We start from the raw sequence: 8,880 nt of genomic DNA, 5'->3' as shown, positions 1-8,880 counted from the left end.
CTGGATCTTTTTGCTGGTGTTATTGTCGGCGGTCGCCATTATTTCGTTTGCGACGCATTTATTCGCAATCCGATTCGTCCGGCTTTGGCTTTGAGTCGGGCTTAAGTTTCCTCCGCCGTCGCAAAGTTACCTGTTATGATGTCATAGCCATCCACGAAGCCCAGAAGCTGAACAGACCTTGTGAAAATCGTGTCCCTAGTGTCGGTGCACGCCCTTCGGATCACACCCCAAGGGCGATGTGAAACAGAAAACAGGAAAGTCCTTCACCTTGTCTTAACCTTTTGCGCGATTTAAAGGGGCTCGAGAGCTGGCTTTGATCAGTCGAGTCAGTTTATCCGGAAATCCGTTGTCGTGCATGATCTGCCATAGCTGTTCTCAATCGACTGTATCATAGGCCGCCGTGAAATCGATGAAGATGTGATATGTGGTCACATTGTACTCGCGACATTTCTGTAACATCTGTCGAATTGAGAAGATTTGGTCCGTGGCAATCATCAAACTTTAAATTTGCATAAATGACTAAATCGGGAAAATTAATTATTTTGCGCTTCACCCTGCAGTGATATTTCAAATGAAAAGATTATTAGTGAGAAATTTGATTCAAAATAATTATTGGTGGCAATATAATTGCTTTATCTTTCAGGTTTGTATAAGTTTTTTTTTCTATTCAACTATAAAATACTGGAATATTAACAGAAAAGCGAAGGCCGTCTATAGGCGGTTTTGGGCACTGCCGAAATGAAAAATTTTCGCTGATATCAAAGCATGGTTTTTTGATCTGTTTTTTTTTATCAGTCATGAAACGACGACATGAATCGAAACTTTCATCATTGTCTGACCGACAGATGACAGAGCTGACGATGCAGAAGCTTGACAGTGATAAGGACCTGGACTGTGATATTTTGGATAGTTTTGATTAATTATCCTACACATGCGAAGCGCATTTAGCCAACTGCCCCAAGAAATGTTGAGCAAAAAGCTCGGCCGCCGCGTTCTACTTTTTTAGAGTCATAAATTTTTGAGTCGAGGTTAGGCGCATTCAAAGAAATCATTAACAAGACAAAAAACTTGTACTACCAAAGTCTTCCTTTTTTTAAATACGAACCTTTACCTGAAAAATTCAAAAAGCTGAACACTCCATTTAAATACTTCAACTATTTAGACGAATCTATACGCTTTCCAGAAAGATATTGGAACAACTTTAAACACTACACCGTAAAAACATTTGCAAATTTGTTGGAAATTTGTATTCTATGTTTGTTTATAGTTATCCTAGCATTCGTTAAAATTGGATTGAGTATGCATTAGAAGCAATCCAAGAAACGCATCGTTTCGAGTAATATACTTAAATATCCACTTTAACGACAACATAACAGTGCAGTTCTTCGTGAAGGACCTTCTGGGTACGATAAGTTATAAAGAATTCGACCAATAATTACTTATTTCAACCAAACCTTGCAGTCAGTTCCAATGGAGCAGCAATATGCGTCGATTAGCAGTTGTGCTCCACTTGGAATGAAAACCTGTTTTGAAACAATGTATGCCAGACTAACCACATAAATGGGACATAAAATTGTTTGTCCTGTGTGACACACATGACCATTTTTGTTCAACATCGTAAAAGAATTGAAATAATATTGGTTTAATTTTTTTTCTACGCCAGTGCCCAATGCCGCCGGTCTAGTCTAGGCAGTCTTAATATTTTTTTAAATAAGTAAGTATTTTTCAAAAAAGAAGTTTTCTCATTATCAGACATGTGTTACCAATCACAAAAAAAAAATTGGGCATCAGAGTGTTAAGTGAGTGATGCGCGGTGCTCATAAGGTAATTTTTTTACGCCAAACTTACATTTTCAGTTCATGTTCATGTTTTTTGCATTCTAATAAAATACTTGCACTACCCGCTTTACAAAAAAAAAATACCTCACTTTTCTCACTTTATTACGATATGCATAAACGACCCTGTAATGTTACGGCTTGTAAATAATACAAAGCGGTAATAATTTGAAGATTGTATTTTGAAATACTGCAGCGTTCCAATTCAATAAGTCTATGATTTAGTGATTATATGAAATAACGGTCATACATTCTACAATTGTTTCTTTGCAGTGATCAAAGCTACTGATAAATTCTGAATCATTTCTTTATTATTTGAATTAGGTACCAATCAAGTTGAGTATTTATTTTATTCACCGCTGTAAACCTTTCCATTTATCGTCCTGTTATGAAACCAAGTACTTATGCTTCAGTGCTTCGTTCGAAAATACACTCACCAGCGCAATATGTTACACTGAAAAGAGTTGACATATTCATAAACAAACGCCGTAATTTTGCACCAGTTTCGCAGGAACTATGGCGGGTTGCAACTAAAGAAGCCAAAGTGTGACAATTATAATTGAATGAACTGAGAATTTTCTGCTCATTGTAGGTCCGCTTAATTGAGTTAGCAATAACGTGGGCCCTCGCTACCACCTGTCCATCCCCGTCTGTCGTCAACCATCCGATTGAACTTGCCGACTTCCAAGCGAGTATCGTCCTTTTTTCTTGGCAAAATTGACTGCAATGCAACATGCAACCGAGTTCCGTTGCCGGTTGCGATATTCAGACGATAGTAAGGCGATGCGCTATCAGGCGATGGAAAATTAAAAATTAAATTAAAATGAACTTTTCTGACGCTTAATGAAGGGCTCAATAGACAGGCTACAGAGTTGAGTAAACTATTTACCCTCGCTGATGGATAGATAAAGAAATGCAAGGCTCAAGATAATAATACCTAATTAGAAGCGATTTTAATAACAGTTGTTTCTCCTTCATCTAGGCAATTGAGCTGTTACTGAATCAGTAACTGACCTGTCCTTTAATTGTTTAGACTGGAGTTGCAATTAACGACGAAATTTATTTCAAAGGTTTCTATTAATTATTTTTTTCCTCATATCCAAACACGATAGGCGATGATCTTGCGGTTTGTACCATAGTATGAGCTTAGATACTAAATAGGAGTAACTTTTTCAGATCTAAAGAAGTTTCAATGCCATTATTCGAGCAAGACGGTCTCCACGCTATGACAAATAAAAAATCCACTGTTCCATACGGCCCCTCGTTTGCTGCACTAAAAATAGCTCATTGTTTATTTACACTGCGGCGTGGTTTGTCTCGTGACTGTCAAACGGTTTGTTGGTTTTTCGCTGACAGTGGCAATCCGTGCCTTTCCCCCGCTGTCGGAGTGCCATTAGACTGTGAGTGTGTATGGCTGGGAATCAAAATCGCATTTGTCATTTGGTTGAACTGAATTGGCATGAATTATTGATCGTGGGTTTTATATTAACGGCCACAGTCTGCGGTATTTGCATCCCCTGATTAGTGGGCAGATCCTTGACGATATGTTGTTATTTTAATGGCTTCATTTACTTTATTATTTAATACTTTCTCGTGGTGGGCACCATTCCGCTGAATCGCAAAATATCGATTTCGCTAGTTTTTAAGTTAATTGATGAAACTTTTAGTGTCACTACAACATTGTTCATTCCGTTCAAATACGATGCAATTCCCTTGGTGATATTTGTGTTTCCTCTTTTCTATTAATGTCATTTATTCTGTATTTTTTTAAAAGAAGTATTTCATTTACATGACGCCAGGCAAGAGTATAATTTTTGTTTTTAATTTTCAGTTTCATGTTCTGAATAGCACTTTTGATTCATCATGGACCAGGAGTTCGTTCTATCGAATAGATTTTTAGATTTTTTTACGAATAACTGAGGTGAGATAAACATATTCCGTTATCTGTATAAGATAGCTGGGAATGCTAGGTACAAAAAAACATACTGAGCTCACCTCCCCGCCCATCCCGTAGGGATGAGGGTGATCATAAACACAATTTTTCAAAAATGAGTTCAAAAACACAATTTTTCAATATTTATTTCGAAAAAATAATACAAACTATTGATATTAATTTATTCTACTAGTAGACAGGTGACATTGTTTCATTGTGTGTATTTAAGGGAGAACCGTACAAGACGGACCAGTTGGGTAAGATGGCCCATGCTATTAATTCCCCAAAATTCTTATACATGTGGCTTTTTATAACGAAATTCTTCGCTTTTCTCATAAAAACCAAGCTTCTCTACAGTTCTAATATAAAAAAGTATGCCATAATGACTAAAATACTTTAAAAACTGTGCAATTGGCTGTGGCTCTTCCCAACATGTAATTATTCATGAAATTTATTTAAGCTTTTATGATTAACTGACTTGTAAATAATACAAAAAACTATGGTTCCCCTAACCTTTACACTTTTGGAGTTTATAATACTATGAGTATTTTCAATTATTTCACTAAGTTTCGTCAACTTTTACCTTAAAACAATCAAAATTAAAATTGGGGCAGAATGCACTATGGAGAGCTTGCAGGAGATTGCTTGACAACTTAAAGCATGTTCCATTATTTTTGATTTTACTTTCGAGACTTCAAGCGCTTCTCACTTCGCGTGCTGATTTCTGCTAGTGGCACATTAGCCACCTCCTTTAGAGCATACTGACCTTTGTTGTGGTGCGTTTTGGTCACGGGCTTGTTTGGGGGCAATGGTAATTTTTACCAAAAAAGACATTGAAATCGAGTATTTTATAATAAACTTCGTCATAAACATACAATAAATAGATCCTACAATCATCCTACACCAGCGGTTTTCAACCGGGGGGGAATTTGACCGTTGCAGGGGGGGAATCGCGAGTGGAAAAATTTCACATGTAATGCGATTTTATGATTGACGATGGTGCGACATTTATTTTCAGTGTCCAATGAATTCGCTCGCGAAAAACCCATGCACCGGTTTTCGCGCATTAATAGACCTTTCTATCTGCGCTAGTATTAGTGGTCGATTCAACTAATACAAGTTTTATTTTTGGGTGCAAATAATCAACACGCTGGTGATAACAAAAAATTTCCTCATGCCCCGAACTTTTATTCAAGTTGTAGGCCAATTTTTAGTTTTATTTCATTTATGTTTCCACTAAAACACAGTTTGTTGAAACAGGTAACACAAATGAACTAGGATTCATAAGTGAAATATTTTTCGAAATTGAATATCAGCTAATTTTGTGGTTGAAAACAAATCGATTTTATAAGGATACACGACTAAGCTTGTATTGGTGAGATCTGGCTTAGAAAGCTCTATTTGCTTGTTGACGATAAATCGTAACACACACCTTCACAAGTGATGCTGAAAATGCCCGTGTATTGGTGTTTTCCTGCTCCTGCTTGAAACCTGTTTAAAATTAAAGTTTAAAAAGCCTTATATTTTTTAATTACTACAGCTTTTCTTTCATGGTGCCGATAGGGGGGAAAAGCTTGTGTAAATTATCAAAAGGGGGTGCATGAACTGAAAAAGGTTGAAAACCACTGTCCTACACGTTCAATGTCGCTTTGAAATGATTTGAAGCGCTGTAAATCGCGAAAATGCTTAACTGGTGCGTTTTGTACAATCCTCCCCTACCAATGTTCTGCAAGCATTTTGTCACTCTGCCCACTGTAGTGTAAAACAAACAGTAAAAAAAAGTGAAAAAGAGAATTTCTTCAACCGCGTTGAAGAAAATTCAGGATCTGATCTGATCGAGCGACAGGTTTGGCAGCGCGGTCTGTTGAATAAAGGTTAAAATGACGCATGTTAGTGTGTGTGCTGGTCCTGCGAATGCAATCCGAACGCGCAGGCAGAATCATCTTATACGCACAGAATGTCTTCGTTGCGATGTAATTGCCACCACTTTCACATCATGCTTCTACATTTAAGGGGGGACCCTACTCAGAAAGATCGAAAAATAAAAATTTTTGTAGTTTTTTCGGATGTTTAGAGTAAAGTGATGTATTCGTCGGGTATTTTAGTTAATAATTATGGTATATTTGGAGATATATTTTGCATGTCTCTGATACAAATATAGTGAGTATTACGCTGTTGGCAGTGTTTCTCTCGAAACCATGTTAGGCAACTGGTGGTACGTTTTTCTCAGCATCTATCGAACCGATTTCGCTGAAATTTTTTTTGCCTTGTAAAGTTGAATTAACTAACTTGTTACATAGCTGTTTTTTGAAAATTCCAAAAATGGCCAAAATGGCGGCCATTTTAGAAAAAAAATTTTTTGATCAAAAATCACTATTTAAAAATTCATAAAACATTTAAAAATTCAGATATCAAAAAACGGCTGGTTAGAAAATATATTTTTACATACTAAAAAAAATTCAGCCATATCGGTTCAGCAGTTGCTAAGAAAAACGTACCACCACACAATGGTTCGAATTGTATGGCAAGGGCGGTCATAAATCATTTTTACTCTTGAAAATTGCTCTTGAAAATTACGATGGGGGTGACCATCGATTACATATAGAAAAAAGTTTGACCATTGAATTTCAAAATACGGCAGCTTTCAAAAGTTTTGCCTTCTCGAAAAAGTCCCTATGCAAAATTCAAGCACAATCTGGTTTCGTTAAGTGACCCCTCAAAGCGATCAAAGTTTGGTTTTTCTTCTTTTACGTTATTCTTCTGGAATAACTTCAAAACAATTGATATTTCCTCAGGAAACTCCCGTCTTTCAACACCAAATATCAAAATTCGTATATAGACAAATGTTTAAAAACAAATTTGTAAATTTGATCTGAATGTACCACAACCCTTCTAAGAAACTATATAAAAAGTATGAAATTCAAACGAAAAAGTAACCAAGATGCAAATAGGGTAAGGAACGGCTTAAGATGTGGCTTTTTTTTTTAATCAGTCGAAGAAAACAGACTCCATACTCCTGAGTTTTGATCATTATCGAGAATTTTAATGATGATAACGAAAACTTTGATTGTCTAGCTGTCTTGCGAATATAAGAAATACGTTAATCACAAAGAAATCTGTGCACAAACAATAATCGAAACAAATCGACCTATATTGCAGCCATTCAGGAGCCACTTCGGGTGCTGAAGAAAAACGCCTGCAAAACAGATGGAAACTGCTTGAAATAGGTTCGGGGTGATTGGAACAGTGTCCCTCGATTGGTAACTTTAATTGATTATTGTTAAAGTTTGCTAACTTAGTTTCACAATCTGAAAACAAGTGCAGGTCAATTGGAAAATAAATGATTTTGTATGAAGCATTCCCGAAATGCGGTAGGATGCAGGAGGAAGCCATCTGGTCCCCAATGCTTGGATTCCGTCCCGATTCACGGTAAGGGCAGACCCATGTCATGGCAACTGTTTCCTGAAGCCGCCGCTGACGATGATAGCGCTAGTGTTGAAAATATGGTCTTAAGATCCGTTCATTGTGCCGTATCAGTAACACATGGTTTTTTTGAGTGCTTCTAATTATATTGAATGTAGGGTTATCCGGAACGTGTTAGAACATGTTTGAACGTGACCATTTATGTCCTGCACAAAATCCATAAAACTTTCGAAACGAAACAAACGTTCTTGACGCTTCGCATTTCTACATACCACTTGCAGCACCAGTTGATCTCGCATGAATGGAACTTATCTGACTGTTTCGCGAGCACTGACAGTCTTTTGACGAATAATCGAGCCAGAGAGCCAGAGAAAAACGGCTTCAAGCAGAATGTATGGGAATGACGTTCGTGACAGGGATGTGGTTAAGGGCTGACTTTTGCACAACATATGTATGCGTATCTAAATTTGAATAAATGTGCAATGTGTTTAAAGAAATTTTAAGTACTCTAACACCTTAAATAAAACACCGAATTCGGTAAAATTTTACCGGAATCTCAACAGCTGAAAGTAGGTTATGAATTAGCCTGCCGCTTCCGTCTAAAATCAAAGCAAATAGATTAGATTACTTGCGAAAAATGTTAACGACTCGTACATCCTGTTTCAGCAATTCATTTTAAACACTCCATTATATAAATATCTTATGTTTACTCACAACAACGAATAAAAACAAATCAGTAGCACCAATAGAAAATATTCTCGTCTGCAAAAATGCAGCACGTACTTTTTCTCTACAATTATGGGTCAGTCAACGTGTTGTCCGAATGTTGAAAAATAAATACTAATATATTATATTTTATAATATATTATTTTGTTGTTTTTAAAGCTTGATAATAAGTTATTTTAATCATTCTTTATGCATTATCTCGCAAAAGTAATAAGAATAACCAAAATATGGACTGACCCACAATTGTGCACCGCAAAATGTAACTTTAGAGCAAGATCGCGCCAAATGACCTATGGTCGAATATCGACCATTTTTGATTTGAATGAAACTTTGCACATGTATTTGACTTAGCAAACTGAGCATTTTCACAGATGGAGAGATTTTTTACACCCATGAGTTACATTCTAAAAGGGCGTATGCCTTTTGGCATAGGTTTTATTCGAAGCATTGTAGCCCAGAAACCGTTGGTTGTATAGAAAACTGTCTGAGAATGAGTTGTAGGGAATTAAAAATGCACCATAAAAAACATATTCACTGTACAAAAAAAATTTTTTTGACCAAAATAAATTAAAAATAAACATTAAATTTCAATTTAAAAAAAAAAGAGTTGAATTTTTTTTTATTTTTTTTATGGTAGATTGATTTTTTTATATAAATTCTAATTTAAACATTTTTCAAAATATTTGTATTCTGACGATTTCAAAAGATGCAGAGAGTCATTTTGAATCAAAAAGCTCCTGGTAGTAAACATTCTAAAGGCATCGGTTTTCGAGTTATTTTTAATTTGAGCTCGAAAAATTATTAATATTTCGGAACATACACCATTTTCTTAATTTGTCCATGGTTCTCCAGCGAAAACCATACGTTCATTGAAATGCTTGATCAAAAATATACAATTCATTCTTTGACAACAAAACGATTAGATAAATAACTCAAGCGTTATTTATCTTAACCTTAGCCTTA

The sequence above is a fragment of the Wyeomyia smithii genome, chromosome 1, assembly GCF_029784165.1.
Source record: "Wyeomyia smithii strain HCP4-BCI-WySm-NY-G18 chromosome 1, ASM2978416v1, whole genome shotgun sequence".
Classification (NCBI taxonomy): domain Eukaryota; kingdom Metazoa; phylum Arthropoda; class Insecta; order Diptera; family Culicidae; genus Wyeomyia; species Wyeomyia smithii.
Note: the sequence above shows the minus strand (reverse complement) of the source record.